The sequence below is a fragment of the Festucalex cinctus genome, chromosome 13 (genome assembly GCF_051991245.1).
Source record: "Festucalex cinctus isolate MCC-2025b chromosome 13, RoL_Fcin_1.0, whole genome shotgun sequence".
Lineage (NCBI taxonomy): Eukaryota > Metazoa > Chordata > Actinopteri > Syngnathiformes > Syngnathidae > Festucalex > Festucalex cinctus.
In genome coordinates this window covers 27,304,451-27,327,610 of record NC_135423.1, presented here as the reverse complement: position 1 = coordinate 27,327,610, position 23,160 = coordinate 27,304,451, and the positions used below count along the sequence as shown (strand labels likewise).

At 41.4% G+C, this 23,160-nt stretch overlaps 2 long non-coding RNA genes across 4 annotated transcripts; one reads left to right on the top strand and one right to left on the bottom strand.

The window, feature by feature from the left end:
• The first annotated feature begins 3,154 nt into the window (after positions 1–3,154).
• On the top strand, positions 3,155–22,573 carry LOC144033275 (uncharacterized). The gene is made up of 4 exons (XR_013287917.1): positions 3,155–3,335; positions 3,421–3,486; positions 3,728–4,297; positions 19,459–22,573. It is a non-coding gene; the product is annotated as an uncharacterized LOC144033275 (long non-coding RNA).
• LOC144033276 (uncharacterized) lies at positions 15,921–19,593 on the bottom strand. 3 transcript variants are annotated; one of them, XR_013287920.1, is made up of 3 exons: positions 19,167–19,593; positions 16,512–16,598; positions 15,921–16,430 (listed from the first exon to the last, which is right to left on the bottom strand). It is a non-coding gene; the product is annotated as an uncharacterized LOC144033276 (long non-coding RNA). The 3 variants fall into 3 exon arrangements; XR_013287919.1 differs by lacking the exon at positions 19,167–19,593 and adding an exon at positions 18,554–19,022; XR_013287918.1 differs by lacking the exon at positions 19,167–19,593 and adding an exon at positions 18,755–19,022.
• Positions 22,574–23,160: the final 587 nt, after the last annotated feature.

Here is a 23,160-nt window from a genome sequence, read left to right as displayed (position 1 = left end):
GGCTTGGAAAAAGGTGCTTAATTTGTGGATCTTTTCCCCCCTTCTTCATTCATTCCTATGGGACTTTTTGGCGGGGTTTTGGGGGAATTGCGTCGCCATGGTAACGCGCAGATCGAGCCGCATCTTTTGATACCTCATTTGTGCCGGTACGTTCAACTGTACTGTATGTTGTCTGAAAAATTCGGTGGAATAAAGAAAAATAAAAAACGCCTTTTTCAAGGATAGTAATACGTGACTGCTTTGCTCCGCATCAGTCACATAATTACTGAAATTATAAGGAGGGTGGCACAGTGAGTGAGTGGTTAGCACTTCCGCCTCCCAGGACTGAGGACTTGGGTTCCAGTGCAGGCTCCGGCCTTCCTGGGTGGAGTTTGCATGTTCTCCCCGTGCCTGCTGGGTCTTCTCTGGGTACTTCTGTCTCCTCCCACATTCAAAACACATGCATGGCAGGTTAAATGGGCGCTCTGTATTGTCCCAAGGTGTGAGTGTGGATGGTTGTTCATCTCCGTGTGCCCTGCGATTGGCTAGCAATCAGGTCAACCCTACTGCCCAAAGCAAGCTGGAATAGGCTCCAGCACCTTTCGCGACCCTTGTGAGGAGCAAGCGGTTCAAGAAAATGGATGGATGTAAATTATAAGGACATTGATCCTTGTCATATTTTTGTGTTTGTGTCAGCCTTTAGCTCCTGACTGAAATACGGCCACAAGCACAGCGGAATATACCAGTATCGATACCCGTCGCAAGTACCGATACCATGAAATGACTTGGTAACGGTAACGGATACTGATACCTGGTATCGGTACTTACCTATCCCTATTGACAATATATCACTGTCGACGGGTTGCACTGGTTCGAAAGTCCTCAGTCATCGTGTCGTATACCACATAACGGGGTATACTTTTTGGTCGGGATGTCACAATAAGGGCAATATTGTGATATTAAAACTGCCGCAATATCGTTGTCGTCATGTTCACAATATTTAAAAGGAACACATCTGTTAAAAGTCAGGTTGATTTCCATTTGTGCAGTTCTAGCACCCTCTAGTGGCTAGTTTATTGCTGTAATTTAATTTTCATTAGGGATGTTTTGGGCTTCTATGTTTAAAATCCAATCGTCAGATGAAGGGGAACCTAATTTGCTTGTGAAGCGATCAATGTGTGCTTGCATTAGCAAGTAAGTGCCTCAGTATTGTTATTAGAGATTGTAGGTGGTTGTTATGTACAAAAGCACAATATTGTGCTTTTTTTAATATGCTTTTTTATAATATTGTGATCTTTTGTTAAATATTGCCAACGCCCCCACAATATCGTGATCATTTTCGTATCGTGACCTTCATATTGTGATAATATCGTATGGTGATGTTGGGATATCGTTACATCCCTACTTTTTGGTGCAAAATGTTCTTTAATAAATTTAAGAAAACTACTTTTTAGTGCGTACTAATTAACAAATCTTGTTTGCAATCAATGGCCCATATTTGTGGGAGTATTTTGTAGTTTTATTTTGTAGTTTTTATTCCATAGGAAAATCTTGATTCTGAAAGTAAACTAATGGTGTTCTTACAAACCTGTTGGGGTGTACTCATTTATGCTGAGCATTGTAAATACATTTTTACAAAGGCCACCCGGCGAAAAGTCTGCCTCCAGCAACTGCCCAGCATCACCTTTACGACTCGCCAACGGTTCAAAGGTAATAAAAACTTGCGTAATCCAGCCAAGGAATTGCCGTGGAGCACTGTACATTCCCGTGGTCATTTCACGCTTGATACATCTGAATGTGAGAGTGAAAAGGTGCATACAACATATTTTTGGGAATACGCATCCTTCGGGTTACCTACCCTAACCATTCCCTGAATTAAATCGAGGTTCCACGGTTCCAGGTCCATTGGTTTAGTTATCTTTGACCCGTCTGGAGCATGACTCTTCCACAAGACAAGACAGGTAGGCTTATCCCCCTCACCCAGGCTTTATTTAGGTACTTAATCACCTTCAGAAGGATTGTTCCTGCTTTGGCTAACCTTCTATCAGCAGCATGTGATCCCCGGTAAACTCTACTTATCAAACTAAATACTTGAGCCGGACCAGGCTGTTAGCTAAAGATGAAGCTGTAAGGAGACAACAGCATTGTGATTACAGATTTGATGGCTGACATGCCTACAGTAGCAGTAGGGTGACCACCTGGCAATAAGCCCAAGGGGAGACAAGTGCTGTTTCTGAGGGACACTGCTCGGAGATGTGGCGTCCTTCCCCCACAGATTCACTGACAGTCGTTTACGCATTTTTAATACATAACTATTTAGATGTGATATTAACAATGCCCTATTCCACTAAACATATGTTGAATAGACCACACTTGTTCATGAAGCCCTTATTAATGAGTGCATTTTTTTTTCAAAATAACGAGTCATATCTTCATTCATCAACATTCAATGATTTGACAGATGTAATTCTACTAAGGATTTGCTTTACATAAAGTGAATGAATTGTTTGTAATGGAAAAAAAAAGTTAAATTAAATAGACTGTCTTCTAATTTGGGGGGGCTGTAGAGTGCACTTCACTTCACAAATATGGCACTTTACTGTATTTTAATTTATTTAATTCAATCTCTGGTGTAATAACCTTATTTATTGATTGATTGAATTTTTATTTTTTATTTATTTTCTTCTTCTTCTTCTTCTTCTTCTTCTTATTATTATTATTATTATTATTATTATTATTAATTCAATCTCTGGTGTAATAACCTTATTTATTGATTGATCGAAGTTGTATTTTTTATTTGATTATTATTATTATTATTATTATTATTATTATTATTATTATTATTTTTATTATTAATTCAATCTCTGGTGTAATAACCTTATTTATTGATTGATTGAAGTTTTATTTTTGATTTTATTTTTATTATTATTTATTATTATTATTATTAATTCAATCTCTGGTGTAATAACCTTATTTATTGATTGATTTAATTATTTATTTTATTTTATTATCTGTTCTCATTGCTGCTGGGCATGTAAATTTCCAGAGGGAGCCATCCCAAAGGGATCAATAAAGTCAAGTCTAAGTCTAAGTCATATATATAAATATATGTTACCAGGTGGACTAAAGTTTGACTGATGCAGTGACTGCTGTCTGTTTTGAAAATTGTAGCACTGTCACTTTAAGAGGAGCCCTGCGTAAAGTCACGCGAGAACGTGTAGCGTGAGCTGGACTGGAATCAGGAAGGGAGGGAGAACGAAATGCCCGCGAACATAGATGGTCTTTGAGCTACGTTTATACTGCAGATTCCTAACAAAAATACCTGGAGACACCGTTGTAATCCGGCAGATTTCAAGGTAATCGATTAAAATGGGGTACGAATAAGCAGATGAAGCGATTTATTTTGATTAATGCTGTACTATTTGGATGATATTTGTACAGTGAAAACTCGTGTTTCGGGGAGCTTGATCACTGCAGTGCTGACGGTCGTATGAATAGCGGTGCAGCGTAAGTGGTGTTGAACTGCTCAAAATGATGAAAATGTGATGAACTGTGAATGCAAAAGCACACTGTTTTGTTGTATGCTGTTTAGAGGGGAGAATTAACGTGTGTGTTCCACATGTGTCTCACTCACACATGCCATGCTGAAAACACATTAAGTGTATTTGTTCTTCCAAAAATATTGGACCGTGGCTTCGAAAACGGTGGCTTAGAAAATATTCATTTGTGTTTTAGTTTTGTTTTCCAGAAAGCCACTACTGTTGTCTATTACTGACTATTTTCCTATAATACTGTTGTTGTCTGTCAGATTGTGAGGCCTTTTTCGTTTATAAAAATACAGCTATTATTTGAGATTAATCCTAGTCATCAGATATCTCAGGCTTTCTTTTATTAATGCTGTATATTTTTATGTTCAGTCGGGAATAAAGCCCACGTAAAAAATTATTTTGTGCTTGGTCCAGTCCTTACACAAGCCTGGCCACACGATTTTGGTGTCAGAAGTGGGATTCCCTATTAAATTCTGAGATTTTCGTGGATAGTGTGAGGTAGGGTATAATAGACAACAGTAGTGGCGGGAAGTGGCCCAGTCCTGATAGCAGCGTTCGAGACAGAGTGACGCCTTGGTGTGCAACATCTGGTTGGTGCAAGGAAGTCTTCAAGGCTGCGGGAAGAAGACATCTCTTGACTGTGACTGTATCCGATCGCTACGTGGAAAATATTGGAACAGACACCATGTCAGAGGAGGACAGGCAAGCAGCTCCTGCCTTGGCAGGAACCAGCCATGATGACACAAGTTCTTTACATTCTGGAGATGGAGGTAACCATGTTGCCGAATTACAGTCACAAATTAGGGAACTCAGTCGAAGACATGATGCAGTAATGTCAAGTCTTGCCAATTTGGGTAATGTTCAAACAAGGTCCGTTTTCTATATTCCAAAGGAAAAACACATTGCACCTTTTTGTGGCGAAAATGGGAAAGATGATAACACTGTTGATGAGTTTATTGAGGAAGTTGAGCGAGCCATAAGAACAAGGGGTCTACAGGGGGAAGACCAAATAGACTTTATTCTTTCCCTGTTAAAGGGTTCAGCATTAGAGGAGGTCAAACTTTGCACACGGGGGCAACCTAGGCAGCCCAGCGAGGTATTTTCATATTTGCGGGGAGCTTTCAGAGAAAAACGCACTACACCACAACTCCTGCATGCTTTCTATGCTCGTAGACAGTTAGATGGAGAGGATTTGCGCAATTTTTCACATGCACTCTCACAGCTGCTCAATTCCGCTCTCCAGCAGTCCCCTGATGCGGTAGCCGATGCTCAGCTAGCTCTAAGAGATCAATTCATTGAGGGAGTGCGAGACTCTACCCTTAGGCGGGAGCTGCGTAGGTTCATTAGGGAGAGACCAGACAGTAGCCTATTTGAGGTAAGAGATGAGGCAATAATGTGGGCCCTTGAAGACCAACCGCGCAGCACTAGTGTGGCACGGAACAGACACCTAGTGGGTGACCATAAAGATGTGACTCCAGAGACGAATGACCTGACCAGTAATGTACAGACTGACTTGTCGGTGACACTGCAGGAAGTCGTTAAAATAATTACGCAGCAGGGAAGGGCTATTAGTGAGTTAACTAATGCAGTTCGGGGGCTTACCATGACTGATACCAGTTCGGCGGGGGGAATTAGGGGTGGTCGACCTAAAGTTCAACCCAAGTATACGAGCGATGGTCAACCAATCTGTCTGCGGTGTGAAGGGGTTGGACATATGGCTAGACAGTGCCCGGTGCCGCGCAAACCGCCGTACCAATTTCCTGCTGTGCCCAGCCCACCACTCCAGGGAAACGGGAACCCTCCATTGCTGTGAGCCGGGCAGTGAGGGGCAAGTCTGAAGGCTCTGAGAATGTTTTGACCAAAGAACGTTTCCTGGAGCGGGCTGTAGGCGAGTGCCCTGAAGTAGATGTCCAGATAGGCGGACTTCCCTTGCGATGCATTCTTGACTCTGGAAGCAATGTAAGCACCCTGACAGAAACTTTTTTTCAGAAATCATCTTCATGGAGGAGATGAAGATATGCACTGTACTACTAAGTGGCTCAGACTAACGGCAGCAAACAAGTTGCCTCTCCCCTATCTAGGCTATGTGGAGTTGGATATGGAGGCTCTGGGAATAACGATTCCTAAGTGTGGGTTCCTAATAATTCAAGACAACTCTGCTGAAACAGACTAGTCTCTTCCAGGAATTATTGGAATGAACATTACCAAGCGATGTAGACAGTTGGCGCTAGCACAGTTTGACAATGCCTTGGGGGGCGAATTGGATTTTGCCTGGAGGGAGGCCTTCCAACGAGTGCAAGAGGCTGAGTTGGTGGAGAAGGTATCCACGGCTCGTGTATCAGGCAGAAGCAAAGTACGTGTGCCATCTTTTTCTGTCACAACAGTCTACGCAAGGGGCCTTAACAGGTTGTCCAACAACAATGCCAGCACGTTGCTTGAGCCTGGAAATACCCCGCTGCCAGGAGGATTGCTGGTCATGCCCACTGTGATCTCCTCCTACAGTCCTGTGTTTCCTGTCCAAGTAATAAACCTTTCTCCAGAGGACATCTGGTTGACTCCTAAAACCAGGCGAGGTCTTCTCAGTCAGTGTCAGTGCATTGAAGGTGATCCCTATGAAGTGAAATTTCAGCGCATTTCTGCCGACCATGAAGAAGTGACAGTCAGTCCAAAAGATGTTCAAAAGTCAAACAGTGACGTCCAAGGCTTACTGGATCAACTGCACCTAGGTGGCACGCCAGCACAGCAGGCAGAGTTACGGGTGCTCCTGGAAAAAGTATGCAGATGTTTTTGCTGTGCATGATGAGGACCTGGGATTTACTGATCGAGTTAAGCATGAAATCCCTGTTGTGGATGAGATCCCGATCCACCAAGCCTACCGTCGCATACCACCTAATCAGTATCAGGAAGTCCGAGAGCACATATCAATGCTGTTGAGGAAAGGCGTAATCCAGGAGAGTTCAAGTTCCTATGCCTCACCAATCGTCTTGGTCCGAAAGTCAGATGGCAGTTTGAGGCTCTGTGTTGACTACAGGAGACTCAACTCGAAAACCAGGCGGGATGGATTTCCACTTCCTCGCATTGATGAAAGCCTGGATGTTCCGAGTGGCTCACAGTTCTTTTCCACAATTGACCTTGCAAGTGGGTACCACCAGGTGGCAGTACATGAGAAAGATAAACACAAAACTACATTCACCACACCATTCGGTCTATATGAGTACTTAAGAATGCCCTTCGGATTGTGTAATGCGTCCGCCACTTTTCAGCACCTTATGCAGGCTACAAGGAGTGACCTAGTGATTGTATTGATCTATTTGGATGACTTGCTGGTCTTTTCACCAACATTTCCTGACCACTTACTGAGGCTAGAGACAGTAATGAAGAGACTGAGGGAGACTGGGCTTAAAGTGAAGATTGAGAAATGCCACTTCCTCCAAACTGAGGTGAAATTTTTGGGGCACCAAGTCTCCGCCCAAGGCATAAGCACCGATCCCGACAAAATGAGTGCCGTGAAGAAGTGGCCTGTCCCCAGTACTGTAAAGGAGCTCAGGTCTTTCTTGGGTTTTTGTAGCTACTACCGGAGATTTGTCGAAGGCTTTTCCAAGATTGCAGGACCCCTTCATGATGCTGTTAGTACTTGCATGCAAGAAAATAGCCAGGCCAAGGCCAACCAGTTACTCAGGTCAGCATGGACACCTCAGTGTAAACAGGCGTTTGAGGTTTTGAAAGACAGACTCACCAGCGCGCCCACCCTAGGTTATGCAGACTTCACTTCACCTTTCATCCTCGAGACAGATGCCAGTAATTTAGGGTTGGGTGCGGTTCTATATCAGGAGCAAAGGGGCCACAAGAAGGTGATAGCCTATGCAAGCCGCAGACTTAGGGGGGCTGAGAAGAATGATCAAAATTATAGCAGCATGAAGCTCGAACACCTAGCACTAAAATGGGCAGTCACCGAAAAGTTTAGGAGTTATCTCCTAGGTTCCAAGTTCACTGTCATTACAGATAATAACCCCCTCTGTCACCTTCACACTGCTGAATTGGGAGCAATTCAACAGTGGTGGATGGCCCAGCTGTCAGTTTTCGATTTTTAGGTGAAGTACCGTCCCGGCAGATGTAATATGGTTGCTAATGCTCTTTCACGTCATCCGGAGGCTGGTGAGCCAGAACCAACCAGTGAAGATGCAGAGTATGACGGCTGTGTTGCAATATGCAGCTCACTGAGGACCGGGACTGCTTTAGGACCCAATTTAGTTGCGGCAGGAGTTGAACAATGCAGGATCTGGCAGTTGCAGGCATCTGAAACAAGTGAGACAATGAACGAGGCTCGAGCTAACACTCCCACGTTGCCTGGGTATTCTAAGGGAGTACTCAAAGACTTTCAAGATGCTGATCCAACCATCAAAGGGTTGCGAAGCTTTTGGAGCAGACGGAGGAAACCAGCCTCTAGAGAAAGAATGGGCCTTTCCAAACCAGTGCGCACTTTGTTGAAGCAATGGGCACGTCTTAAGGAAAGAGATGGACCTTTGTACAGGGTGATCGATGATGTTCATCTAGGAGAATGCTACCAGTTGTTGCTACCTGCCTGTCTGAAGGACAAAGTGTTGAAAAGTGTTCACAACGAGATGGGACATCAGGGCATTGAGCGAACATTAGGTCTTGATGTTTCTGGGGAGGCATGCATGAAGATGTTGAGCAGTGGGTGAAAAACGTGTCAAAGGTGTGTTCTGACAAAAAATGCCACAACCAAATATTCGGGCCCCTCAAACTCCATTCTTGGCGACCCTCCCACTTGAGGTTGTTGCTGTGGATTTCACGACACTTGAACGTGCTACAGATGGTCGTGAAAGTGTGTTGGTGATAACCGATGTATTCACAAAGTTCACCCAGGTTTTTGCTGTCCGAGACCAGAAGGCAGATACCACTGCAAAAGTCATTCTAAGAGAATGGTTCCTCAAGTATGGGGTGCCAGAGCGCCTGCATTCAGACCAGGGACGGAATTTTGAGAGTGCCGTGGTAGCTGAGCTGTGCAAAATGTACGGAGTAAAAAACACTCGAACTACGCAAGGCAATCCGCAGTGTGAACGATTCAACAGAACCTTACATGACCTTTTACGCACACTTCCCCCTGAGAAGAAACGACGTTGGCCTGAACACCTGTCGGAGCTTGTATATGCATATAATGTGACCCCACACTCAACGACAGGACATTCCCCCTATTATTTGCTGTTTGGTGACCACCCTCACCTTCCAGTAGATGCACTGCTAGGCCAAGAACAAGTCACTGATGACAAACCTGACTGGCTTGCTGTACACCAGGACAGACTCAGAGATGCACATGCCAGGGCAAGGAAGATAACAGAGCGCAAAGCAGCAGAGAGAGTAGCCCGGCAACAGGAGAAAGTGTACTGTCCACCTGTTGATGTGGGTGAGCTAGTGTACCTACGTTTCAGGCCTCTAGGAAGAAATAAGGTCCAGGATGCATGGGCATCGACCGTGTACAAGGTTGTGGATGTTCAGGGAACCACCTACGCAGTGAAACCTCACGATGGAGGGCTGACAAAGAGGGTACATAGGTCCAACCTTCGGCCAATTATGGGACCAGTACCAGAACAGAAAAGATGTCGCCAAGCACCTGTCAGTGATCCTGTCCCTGTCCCGCAGTCTGCAAGTGAAGCGGACGATATTGAGTTTGTGTTGATGGAAGAATTCCAAGAGCCAGCTACTGATGAGGAAGCGACCCAGCAACGCGGTGATGGTGTATCAGAGAGTGGTTCTGAGGAGGAAGAGGAGTTTGCACTGGAGAAGGATAGAAGTGAAGGGCTGGAGGATGACACACTAGCAACCCTCCATGCCACATCAGATGTCAGCTTTCTAGAGGAAACACCAAGATTTGTGCCTGCTCCGAGACCGGGAAAGGGAGAAACTGTGAGTGTGGATGGACCAGGCCCTGTTCCACGCAGAAGTCAGAGGAAAACAGCTGGGAGACACAATAATCCGTTCAACCTACCTGCTTCAGCATGCAATGCTATGTCGTTTAGTCCTGATGTATTTTCCAGATTTTAGCAGGGGTGGTCCGCTATACCACGAACCTGACAGGACGGGGGATGACTGCGTCAACGAGGACATTGACTGGTAGCAGGGGAGAATGTTACCAGGTGGACTAAAGTTTGACTGATGCAGTGACTGCTGTCTGTTATGAACATTTTAGCACTGTCACTTTAAGAGGAGCCCTGCGTAAAGTCACGCGAGAACGTGTAGCGTGAGCTGGACTGGAATCAGGAAGGGAGGGAGAACGAAATGCCCGCGAACATAGATGGTCTTTGAGCTACGTTTATACTGCAGATTCCTAACAAAAATACCTGGAGACACCATTGTAATCCGGCAGATTTCAAGGTAATCGATTATAATGGGGTACGAATGAGCAGATGAAGCGATTTATTTTGATTAATGCTGTACTATTTGGATGATATTTGTACAGTGAAAACTCGTGTTTCGGGGAGCTTGATCACTGCAGTGCTGACGGTCGTATGAATAGCGGTGCAGCGTAAGTGGTGTTGAACTGCTCAAAATGATGAAAATGTGATGAACTGTGAATGCAAAAGCACACTGTTTTGTTGTATGCTGTTTAGAGGGGAGAATTAACGTGTGTGTTCCACGTGTGTCTCACTCACACATGCCATGCTGAAAACACATTAAGTAAGTGTATTTGTTCTTCCAAAAATATTGGACCGTGGCTTCGAAAACGGTGGCTTAGAAAATATTCATTTGTGTTTTTGTTTTCTTTTCCAGAAAGCCACTACTGTTGTCTATTACTATTTTCCTATAATACTGTTGTTGTCTGTCAGATTGTGAGGCCTTTTTCGTTTATAAAAATACAGCTATTATTTGAGATTAATCCTAGTCATCAGATATCTCAGGTTTTCTTTTATTAATGCTGTACATTTTAATGTTCAGTCGGGAATAAAGCCCACGTAAAAAATTATTTTGTGCTTGGTCCAGTCCTTACACAAGCCTGGCCACATATATGTATATATATATATATATACATACATATCCACATATCCATCCATCCATTTTCTTGACCGCTTATTCCTCACAAGGGTCGCTGGGGGTGCTGGCGCCTATCTCAGCTGGCTCTGGGCAGTAGGCGGGGGACACCCTGGACTGGTTGCCAGCCAATCGCAGATATATATATTTGAATATATATTTGAATGTGTGTATGTAGATAATTTTTAATTCTTTATTAGGATCCCGATTAGCCCTGATGATGGTCGGCATGCTGGGGACTTGCCCAGTAGCGATAGCTAGTTGTTGCTAGTGTTGCTAGTATCTACTGGCCAACTGCTACAGTTGGAGTACCGGTGTCGGTGTCAGATGTGATCGGGCTGCCACCGGGACTCGCCCAGCGGGTTGCTCCCGCTGCCGATTGGCAATGGTGGCGTGGCTGGAGAGGTGCTTGCCAAATGACTAGATCAGGGGTGTCCAAACTTTTTCATTTGAGGGCCACATACAGAAAATCAGAAGGACGCAAGGGCCACATAATGTTATGAAGAGAAATTGTGTTTAGTCCTAAAAATTGTACAAATAATTTATTTGTGCTTTTGCATATTTAGGAAAATGCTACAGTGTATAAACCAATTTATTTGTAATATGGCAGTAGGGTTATTATAGTTTTTGGAATTTTTCATTTTAGCTCGTTTTTATTAGTTTTCAGGGTGGTTCTGTTAGTTTTTATTTATTTTAGTTAATTAAAAATGCTTAATTTTAGTTTAGTTAGGTAGTTTCAGCATTAGTATTAGTTTTTTGTTTGTTTGTTTGTTTGTTTTTTAATGTGCATTACTTGTGCGCAATATTTAAAAAAACATCATGTGGGCGACGTCATCTTTTGGTGCTTTTCTATTGGCTGCTGCTAGATGACGTCACTCTGTGTGACATACTTTCATGGGCATCGGAGGAGGTGCGACAGGCAGCAATGCCAAGCAGGAAATAACATCAACCTGTACATTAACCAGTCAAAACGTATACATTTAAAATACTTTATTGCCAAAACTTACACATTTAAAACTTAGACATTTAAAATACTTTGTAGTTAAAACTTATACATTTAAAATACATTATTGCTAAAACTTATACATTTAAAACTTATACATTCTAAATACTTTGTAGTCAAAACTTATATATTTAAAATATTTTGTAGTCAAAACTTATACATTTAAAACCTATACATTCTAAATACTTTGTAGTCAAAACTTATACAGTTAAAATACTTTGTAGTCAAAACTTATACATTTAAAATACTTTATTGTTAAAACTTATATATTTAAAATACTTTATTGCTAAAACTTATACATTTAAAATACTTTATTGCTAAAACTTATACATTTAAAATACTTTGTAGTTAAAACCTATACATTTAAAACTTATATATTTAAAATACTTTGTAGTTAAAACTTATACATTTCAAATACTTTGTAGTTAAAACTTATACATTTAAAACTTATATATTTAAAATACTTTGTAGTTAAAACTTATACATTTCAAATACTTTGTAGTTAAAACTTATACATTTAAAATATAATACTAACTTATTCTAAACCCACAGCCCCACAAAAAAAGTAAAAATCACTGCAAAAACTTGACAAAAGACACTTTGCAAAAGGCAGTTGGAATCACTATAAATATTTTATAAAAGATATTTGAAATCGCTGCAAATACTTGACAAAAAGACACTTGGCAAAAAACACTTGGAATCACTACCCAGGATAAAAGGGGCGGAACGTCAATGACTGGTGGTTCCTGGCTGATGACCCTGCAGCTGACCCATGGGCACCGGAGGAGGTGTGACAGGCAGCAATGCCAAGCAGGAAATAACATCAACCTGTACATTAACCAAACGGTCATTATTCCGGTTCAGCAAATTTTGCATAAAGCAAGAGTTTCCAAATCCATGCCCAAGTTTCATATTTTTCTGGTGGACTTTAATTTGTATATTGAATCCTTAAAGTTGACAAGTAACAAGAAGAGTTTGTTTACATTGAAAACTCTTGGTGAATTATCTTTTGTTGACCTTAATTGGATCTTTTTTTAAATATTAAAACAAAACAAAAAACAATAAAAGCAAAATAACAAAAGGTTATGTTAATTTGTTTTTATTGTTTTTTTGTTTTGTTTTATTTGATCTTTCTTTATGTATAATTATTGATTGCTTTTTGTTTTCCATATTGTGAATGTAAGTAAGATGGAAACTTGGAATTGATGTTTATTGTTGTTAATGTAAAATGCAAAGTTTAAAAAAAAATAAAAATTAATTATTCCGGTTTATATAAAAATAAATCTCCTAAAAATCACACTTAAAATCATCCCCAAAGGCTCATGTATTAAATTAATTACCAAAGACTAAAACAAAGGACATGTTTGCTATAATTATAGTTAGTTTTAGTTAGTTTTGTAAACATAAAATGTAGTTTCAGTTAGTTTTCATTTTTTAAAAAGCATTTTCGTCTTTATTTTATTTCGGTAACAATATTGTTTTTTTGAATTATAGTTTTTGTTTTTTAATTAGTTTTAGTTAATTAAAATAACCTTTAATGGCACCTGTTTTTTGATACCCTCCCTTCTTACTTTGACCATCTCCAAACATGTTTGATTTGTTTATTTTATTTGAACTGAGTCAAATGCCATTTTTAGCATATGTCGCGGGCCACTTAAAAATGGACGGCGGGCCGCAAATGGCCTCCGTGCCGTAGTTTGGACACCACTGGACGAGATGCTACAACTGTCCAGTAATTGCGACACTTGTTGAGAATGGAGTTTTTTTTTTTTTTTTTTTAAGAGTTGATCCAAAGCCGCCAGCAGGAATTAATCCCGGTGACTAAAAGTGGATCGAGATTGCTGTTGTTCAGCAGGAAAGCGAAGCAGCTACGTCCAAGCGTTGTCCACTTACAGATGTGTATTTACGCTCATAAAAGGGGATGAAATACAAATTCTGGTGGGGCCAGCAATGAACACACATCCCATGCCTACGCTGTCGTAAATGAAAGAAGAACAAACGTGATGCTCCTTCGCTCCTATTCATTCCTTGAAGTACGAAATGCATCTTGGGATATATTCACAGCCAAGCCTTCACCAAGCAACCACCGACGCATACTTTAAGCTAGTGTGATGCCCACGGAGTGTGATTCCAGAACTTTTTAGTATCTTGATTTCCTTTGTTTGTGTTTTGTGTCCTTTGATTTTATGTGCAGAACAAACATTACTTTTTTTGGTCAATAGGTGACAGTGTAAGACCACAGTTCAGTTGAGTGCCTGACACTGTTGTATGGGGCGCATGCGCCGGCCATCTTCTCAGACCCGATGAGAACTGGCGAAAGAAAGACAACAGCGTCGTAGTCATGCATTGATTTACAACTTTAACCTGTTTTACAGGTGGGTACAGCGTTTAAAGTGGTTTATGAACGTCCTGTTATGTTTTTGCATTTTGTATTTCAGTTTCGAATTGAAACTATGTGTCGTATGCGTGTACAGTTACTGTGTATCGTCGTCGTCGTCGTTTGCTGAGTGTCGAGTAGTGAAATGTCTTTCCCGTCAATTGAATGTAACCTACTTGGGCATTACATCATTTTCGTTTGAATGGGATTTTGATTTGGCGAATGACTGGCTCCATTTGTGTCAAAGTATATTTCTTTTGTTAGTTTAAAAAGCAACAAGATCTTAACTTTTCTAACTTTTGTATATTGACAAATCGTTATTACATGTGTACTTTTTGCTATATGTTAGTCCCATAGATGTTGCTAGCATCTTAACTGAGATAAATGCACTTTTATGCATATAGGTCGCTTGCACATGTCGTCACTTCCGCCTCGGATTTGTCGTAGTCGCCATGCTGGGTGGCCTCCATTTACGTAGTGATTCGGTCTAACACGTTTCTATCACGTTTGTTGTCTGCGTTTAAAATGGTACATTGTTGCTGCATCGTTGGCTGTTCGAACAAAGCCAAGGGGGAAAATGGTCGGCCTTTCTTCCGAATTCCGAAAATAACTAGGAACCAGGGCCTGGAGACAGAGGAGTGCGGACTCCGGAGGGAAGTTGTTACTTTGGGCTCGTGTGTGCAGCCATCACTTTGTGAGCGGTAAGCCTGTTTACCTTTATTTAATGCATGAGGATTAATAACGTTTCGACCGCCCATATATGGGCAAGTTGCTTATGTTTTGGATTCATGAGCAAGCAAGTTCGGTAGTACAAGCTGGCTAGCGGACGTTAGCCGAAAGCTAACATCGAACATTTTCACCCAAGTAGTGCCAGTGCAAAGTGTTTACTGCTGAAATTGGATTGATTAGTCTTGGGCTCTTAATGCCGATAACATGTTTTTTGGTGGCAAAATGTAAACTTGGAAAAAAGAGACAGAAGGGGGTGATGCAAGAAAACAGACCCCCGGGGGTGATGCAAGAAAACAGACCCCCGGTAGCCTACACATCATGCTAAAGAACTTATTCACGGCCACCCTACTGCGGCAAAATAACCAGTCTTTCCATATATATTTGTTTATTTTAACAGGTCGCCCTGCGCCCGTTTTTCTGTCCAATCATCCCGACTGGGCTCCAACATTAAAGTTGGGTCCCAAGTTACAACATCTATGTCTCAGCCCAGTCGGTGCCAAGATATGAACGTGCACAGGAGAGACAAGCAAAGAAAAGACGACTCGAAGTGGCAGAGAGTTTGTTGCAGTTATGCAGCCAGATGGCTCCAGTAACCTGTACCCTCAAGTACTGCTGACATCATTGACTCTGGTATGCCACTCAGAATTCATTACATGATATATTGTATGCATGAGTCAATGTATGTGTTTATGTTTGTGTGTGTACACGCACCTTATATTTTAGAGACATTTGGAAGTGTTTATAGAAATAAGTATTTGCCTGTAGCAATGTTCATACATTAAAAAATGCAACAAAATGTGTACATTTCTTTTACACTGACAAAAAAACTATACTACTGTACTATATTAAACCTTTTACTGGTACCGTATTTTTTTGTGATCTTTTTTTTTATTATTATTATTATTATTTCTTTAGGGATCTCATGCCACACCGACTTGATTGCCAATGACATGATGGAAACGAAGGCGAGCATCAAAGCATTGGAGGAGGACAACATGCGACTGTTTGTTTGGCGCTAATAAAGGCAGCGATTATACAAATTCTATTGTTGGGTTTGTTTACAAAGCTATACATAAGACAAATGACAGGATTTGACTCAATGTGCAATATGGTCCCTCTTAAAGTAATGGCATAAATCTCTATTTCTAAAAGCACAAAAAATGAAGTGAATAATGATTAGATGTAGTAATTTCAGGGATAAAATTGAACTGTTAATTAATGTATTTATTTTAGCACAGGTGCCTACCATCCTGATGATGGTATGATGTAATGTTGATGGGGTACGCAATGACTTTCATTATACTATGTACAGAGGAAAAAGTTGCTCTCTTTTAAATTTGTTTAATGTAAGACAAGTACCAGTACTGTGTTTCAGTTTTCCCAATAATCCTTGTTTCACACTTGTCACAAAACCACTGTCCTTTTGGCAGTCTAGATTGGCACACTTCAAGTGATATCATTTGATTTTACAATCTGCTGCAGCACAAAAAACTACTTTATTCCGCATCTTTGAAGTACATGAGCAAGTGGTAGGTGACAGCGGCTGAGCAGGAACACTGGAAGTCCACTGCTGATCTAGTAAATGCTCTCCCGAGCAGTTCAGGTAAGGAGGGGACTTTGGGGAAAAAAAACTCTGGCTTTTCCAGCTGGCCAAAACGAGCGATCTGGGTGGACTCGCTCAATCACACTTTGTCCACACCACCAAGTCGCAGAAGTCCCGTCCAGTTAAACTCATCTGTGCCTGAATCTGAAAATATTACAAACATTGTAATGAAAATATGAAACATAGAATTAAATAAGAAACTACAAAAAGTAAAGCCATACATACCTGGTAATAATATTGGTGTTGTCGTGACAAGTGATGGGAATTGTTGCCATCCGGCACCAGACAGAAATTGGGTGTTGTGACAGCCTCCTTAACCGTGAGATCATAAGAAAAGCTGTCAGTATGCTCAGTAGTTAACATGAACACGTTTTATTGTACTGGAAACTGAAACTAAAAATACGTCCTCTGAGAGTGGTTAACCTTAACCATTTAGAGTAAGTTGATTAAGTAACATGTAACTAGTGAAAGGGTAGCATTAAATTTAATTAAGCCACGGGGAGGCCGTGCATAGTTACTTTTTATTCTTATACGCTCTGCCATATTTGCCTGTTATAAAATGATTAGAAAAACCACATCAGGTAAACCCAGCTGTGCATGTAAACACAATGATAACAGGAAGCCTGAGAACCAATCAACATTTTTGTGTGCAGAATTACCAACACCATGTGGTTTACTTACGTGCAACAGCAACAGTTTCTTCTGATGCGATGTTAAAGTTTACACTCTGTATCCACCCGCTTACAAAATAATTATAAGCCTCCAGGGATTTGTTGGAAAGACAGTGTTTACAACCCTCCAGCCAATCGTAGAATGGGGGGGTGCGTGTCGTAAACTGGGCGGGGCGAACGTGTCAGCTGCATGACGTCACTCCCGCGGCAATTTGAAAGTACGCATAGATTATTATTTTTTTTACTCACTCACTCACTCACTCACTCACTCACAGAAGTTCACGTGTGCGAATGAGTGAGTGAAGAAAAAAAAAATCCGTGCGTGCTTTCAAATTGCCAAGGGAGTGACGTCACGCAGCCGACACGTTCGCCCGGGCCCATTTGCGACACGCCACCCCCCGCTCTGCGATTGGCTGGAGGGGTGTAAAAACTGTCTTTCAACAGAAACGTCCCGCTGTTTACAAAACAAACACAAAATGGCAAAATACAGGCCTGTGGTTTGGGGGTTTAGGACAAAATCACCCCCACACATGAAGAAAAGCCCAGATCTGTAAATTGAGAACTAGTTTGTTTGTTTAAATCCTGTATTTAAAAAGTGCATTTTTCCGGCAGACTGGGCCTTTAACCCAAGTTGGATTTAGGAAATTGAAATTGAAAGAGGTATATAATGTGTGTGGATGTTAATTGTATTGAAGAACACCGTAACAGAAATGTTTGTGTTATTATATTTTTTTCTACGAACAAAGAACATGTAAATGTCTATATAGGCAAATAGAATGCTGTATTGTATATGCTGGGTAAATTAAGTAAATGGGACAAAGCAATTAGTAGTCAGTCTGTGTATTTTTGGTTATTGAAGTTTGTGTGAATATGTAAATAAATCACAGCTGATGAGAACTGGCAAAAGAAAGACAACAGCATCGTGGTCTTGCATTGATTTACAACTTTAACCTGTTTTACAGGTAAACCTTTAACTGCCATCGGGTTCTGTAGTCCGGTACCCGTAGGCTAACACTAGCATAAAAGAACAACATCCGGGAATTCTGTGTGGTCTTGTTTTATGCATACTTTCTATTGGAACAGTACTTTATTGATGATGTCTCACGAAATCATAAAGACGTAAGGATTTTAACCGATGTATGTTGTACAAACACATTTTGAAACAGTCGTACAAATTCATTCAAAGCTAGTCACATGATGTAAGTGCAATGAATTAAGGAAATACGGCAACGAGATATGCGGGCTTGGGAAGTATGTTCTTGAGACCGGGCTTACCAAGACGCTACTTGTTAGGTCATAAGAATGTACTCTGTGTTCTTGATATTGAGAAACGGCCATATATTCCACCTGTCTCACTCTTACCTTTTCTGATCGAGCGCCCCTGACACATGCATAAAATGCATAAATTAGCGCATCATTCTATAAGCCGCAGGGTTGAAAGAGTGTGACAAAAGTCCGGAAATTACGATATGTACCTTCAGCGCATGTGCGACAAGTAATTCCCTTCCATAGCATCGGCGGTGGTAGTAATTATTCCTAAAAGCAACCGGAAACCTCTTTACGGGGGTGGGATATAAAATCGTAAACAATGCATACCGCTTACTTTTTCTCCCACGATGTCCTCCCACGTGACTTAAACCCTCAGGCTTGTTGTATTGTATCGTATAATGCTGTCATTGTCAACCCTCGCTCTTCTGATTGTACGAAGATTGAGGCAGCAAAGGCGCAAGATAACTAAACCGCACAAAATCTTGGGCAAAATCTTGGATACTCCAGCGACCAAGGCAAGGAGCTTACCTGAACCTTTGTCGAGAGCTGGAATTGAAGGTGTCATGACTCGTGTCATGCAGGAGGAATGTTTGGGTCTTGTCTCATGTCTGAGGTCACGCCTTTGTTAGGTTTGAGTTCATGACCGAGGTCAAGTGTCTGTTTTGAACTGATGTAACGTTCTAGTTTCAACTAGTTTTAGGCTGTGTGATGTTATATGATGTTTCGAACTATCTGTAAGAACTGTGTTGTCAAGAATCTTTCATCGCTTTACTAAAGAGTCTTTAATGCTATATGATGTTTGTTGAACTATCTGTAATTACTGGGTTAACAGCCAATCAGATAACGCCATGTCAGTACTGGTACTCACATGTCCAGCCACAACCAATGAGATAGAGTGGCTATCTATATAAGCTGTCTGAAGAATGTGCGTGTTGCTCACTGTTTCGCTGTGCTTCTCCGCTGCTCAAGGGGGGCTTCGCGTGTCTTGATTCTTGAAGTATTCTTGTTGCTTTTAGTTTAGTCAAGTTATGTGAATAAATAGTTAAAACCTTATTTGTGTCTGCGTTTTGGGATCCAACCCTTCAGCATACAACAGCAGGAAACCGCCAACTTCAACTATTTCACCCAACGTCTCCAAATGTTGCGTTTTCAGCTCATCCTGTACAAACTCCGTTTGTGTGTCATCCTTTCCTCTCCTGTTTTTTCCTCCTCCTGTCTCTCTCTGTCTGCAGCTGCGCAGACGAGGCGGAGTATGTGCTCCACGTGCAATGACCACCTCCCCCCTCCCTCTCTGAGCACAGCAGCTGAGCCACTGCCAAACCCCGCTTCAGACACGTGAAAAAGAGAGAGAGACACACACACACACACACACAGAGAGAGAGAGAGTAGTATATAGACCTTTCCGTTACGATCAGACGATTGCACAGAAATGACAGATCGTCAGCCCTGCATATCGTCACACGATCTAATGTCGTCATAACACCCACCCCTAGTATATTCATGCATGCATACAGTAAGGTTTCAAAGAATATTTCATATTTGTGTATTTAAGCATTGAAGAAAGTGTGATTTCTTTTTAATGTTGTAATTTTTTTGTGGTTATGATTATTTTTGCCAGTATAAAATCTAACAATGTTTGACTTTTGATGATCTATTTCTTCGTCAAGCCAGTCCTCGTGAAATGATCTAACCAGACCCTTGAAAATGCAGCATGGCAAAAACATCTATGATCAGTGCATGAATCCAAAACATTTAAGTCGATGGAAATTGTCTCAAAACATTAAATATTAAAACAACAGCGAGATGATGATTTCATCGTCTTTATTTAGTTGTACTGGCCCAGTCAGGGCCACCTTCGGGTGACCTGACAAAGACATAGTGGCCACGGGCCATTGTAGAACCCTTTAAAATATTGTGTAATACAGTGCATTCTGTATTGGTGTAATGTTCCTTTTTTACATTCTCTGGATTGTTTTTTTCTTTTCTAATTTTCAACCTGCAGACTGGGAGAGTGCCAACACTCTGGAAGACATCCCGCATACTCCTGTTCCGAAAAAGAACCGGACCAGCGAGTTGAATGACTTCCGACCAGTGGCAGTCACTTCACATCTGATGAAGACGTTTGCGCGGCTCTTCCTCAACCTCCTCAGACCTCAGGTGCAGCACGCCCTGGACCGCCTGCAGTTTGCGTACCAGCCGGGTGTGGCCGTGGAGGATGCCATCCTCTCCATGCTCCATCGAATCCATTCCCATCTGGATTAGGAATGTGGCAAAGTGAGGATCATCTTTTTGGACTTCTCCAGTGCCTTTAACACCATCCAGCCCCCTCTGCTTCGAGACAAACTAGGCAGGATGGGAGTGGACCCCCACCTGGTGAACTGGATCTTCGATTACCTCACTTGCAGACCACAGTATGTCGGGCTGAAGGACATCACATCTGGCACAGTGGTCAGTAAAACAGGAGCCCCTCAGGGCACAGTGCTGGCTCCTGTTCTCTTCACCCTGTACACCTCGGACCTCTGCTACAACTCAGAGTTGTGTCATGTCTGGCGATACAGCCATCGTTGGGTGCATCCAGGACGACAGAGAGGAGGAGTATCGGAGACTGGTCAGAGACTTTGCTGCATGGTGCCACACCAACCACCTACAGCTCAATACCTTGAAAACGAAGGAGCTGGTCATTGACTTTAGGAGGTCCAGACCAGGACCGCGACCAGTCCTGCTAGAGGGAGCTGAGGTGAAGGTGGTAGACAGTTACAAATACCTTGGGCTGTGGCTAGACAATAAACTGGACTGGACAACACACACCAGTCACCTGTACAGGAAGACACAAAGCAGGATGTACTTCCTGAGGAGAATATGTTCTTCCAACATCTGCAGTCTGTGGTTGCCAGTGTCCTCTTTTACACCATGGTGTGCTTGGGGGGCAGCATATCCAAGAAGGACTTTCACAGACTGGACAAGCTTATCAGGCGGTCCGGCTCTGTGGTTGGCATGAAGCTGGACTCTCTGGTGACAGTGGCAGAGAAGAGGACTCTGGACAACCTGCTGGATATTATGGACAATACCAGCCACCCTCTGCACACTGTCATCAGCAGTCAGAGGAGCCTGTTCAGTGGAAGCCTGATGCTCCCCAAGTGCCGGACCAACAGACTAAACACCGACCGATCTAGTATACGCTCATAGATACCTACGGTAGAGGTTCCTCTTAGCCAATGGGATGCCAGAACGATGCACAAACACCGAACTAGTATTTACGCTCATAGATACCTATGGTAGAACTCTTTTGTCCACCATGCCATTGTACTCAGGAGGGTGTAGCATGCGCTTCACTCCACAAATATGGCCCTATTGTACTTTAATTTATTTAATTCAATCTCCGGTGTAATAACCTTATTTATTGATTGATTGAATTTGTATTATTTATTTTCTTCTTCTTCTTCTTCTTCTTCTTCTTCTTCTTCTTCTTCTTCTTCTTCTTCTTCTTCTTCTTCTTCTTCTTCTTCTTCTTCTTCTTCTTATTATTATTATTATTATTAATTCAATTTCTGATGTAATAACCTTATTTATTGATTCATTGAATTTTTATTTTTCATTTTATTATTATTATCATTATTATTATTATTAATTCAATCTCTGGTGTAATAACCTTATTTATTGATTGATTTAATTATTTTTTATTTTTTTTATCTGTTCTCATTGCTGCTGGACATGTACATTTCCCAGAGGGAGCCATCCCAAAGGGATCAATAAAGTCAAGTCTAAGTTTAAGTCTTGTTCAGTGTAATAGTGCCACCGTTTCTATAACAAGGAATGCTTTCACTTGATTTTTTTTTTTTTTTTTTTACTTCTTACCTTTTATCTATCATTAATTTTTCATTTGTTAGTTATCCCTGAAGAGTCGGAGAATCTGGATGTCCTGTGAATAACATTTTGCTTAAACTTGTATCTGTTTCCTTGTTTCAGTAATGTTAGTTTACAAAATATGAAATTAAGGGCTATTAATTACAACAAAAATCCAAGAATAATGGCTATTTCCGTATTTTCACGACTATAAGGTGCACCGCATTATAAGGCGCACCTTCAATGAATGACATATTGTAAAACTTTTTCCATATACAGTGGTACCTCTACTTACGAAATTAATTGGTTCTGGAAGAAAGTTCTTAAGTAAAAAATTTTGTAAGTAGAGACGCATTTTCCATGTAAATGTCCTAATCTGTTCCACGCCTCCCAAATTTCAGACATAAATCTTTTATAAAGCATAAAAATGCATCAAAACATGTAACAAATACATGTTACAATTAGATCATTGCACAATAAATGAGAGTTGTGCGTAATGTAAAAAACAGAGTAAAGAATAAAAATGATGGTCATTTACCTTTTTAACTGCTGTCCTCATCGTTTTTTGCCCTCTAGTTCATGTTCTCCTCTGTCAGAAGTGTTTTTTTTTGTTTTTTTTTTTGCCTGTTGTTTTGTAAAGAACTGATCCATGGATGTTTATTTTTTTTATTTTCTTTTATTTTTTATTTTATTTTTTTTAAAACAATCCTTAGGAAATGTCCAAGGCAAACATCTTAGCGAGCAAACGCCCGACTGGTGAACACTTTTCCTGGGCGATTCTTTTAAACAAATTCTGAAACTTCATGGAAACTTCCGGTATGGCGAGTCATCTTTTTCAAAAAAAGGCCCGTCTCGTCGCAATTAAAAACTTAATGTGCCTTCATCAATCACCAATTGTTTGAATTTTTGCACAAATTCGTTGGCCGTTAGTTCATACGTTTACGAAAAACTATCGGAACACCTCATGGGCCGCGGGATGAATGATGAGGACGCTGTATAGACACCGATCTAGTATACGCTCATAGATACCTTTGGTAGAGGTTCCTCTTAGCCAATGGGATGCCAGAAACATGCACAAACACCGATCTAGT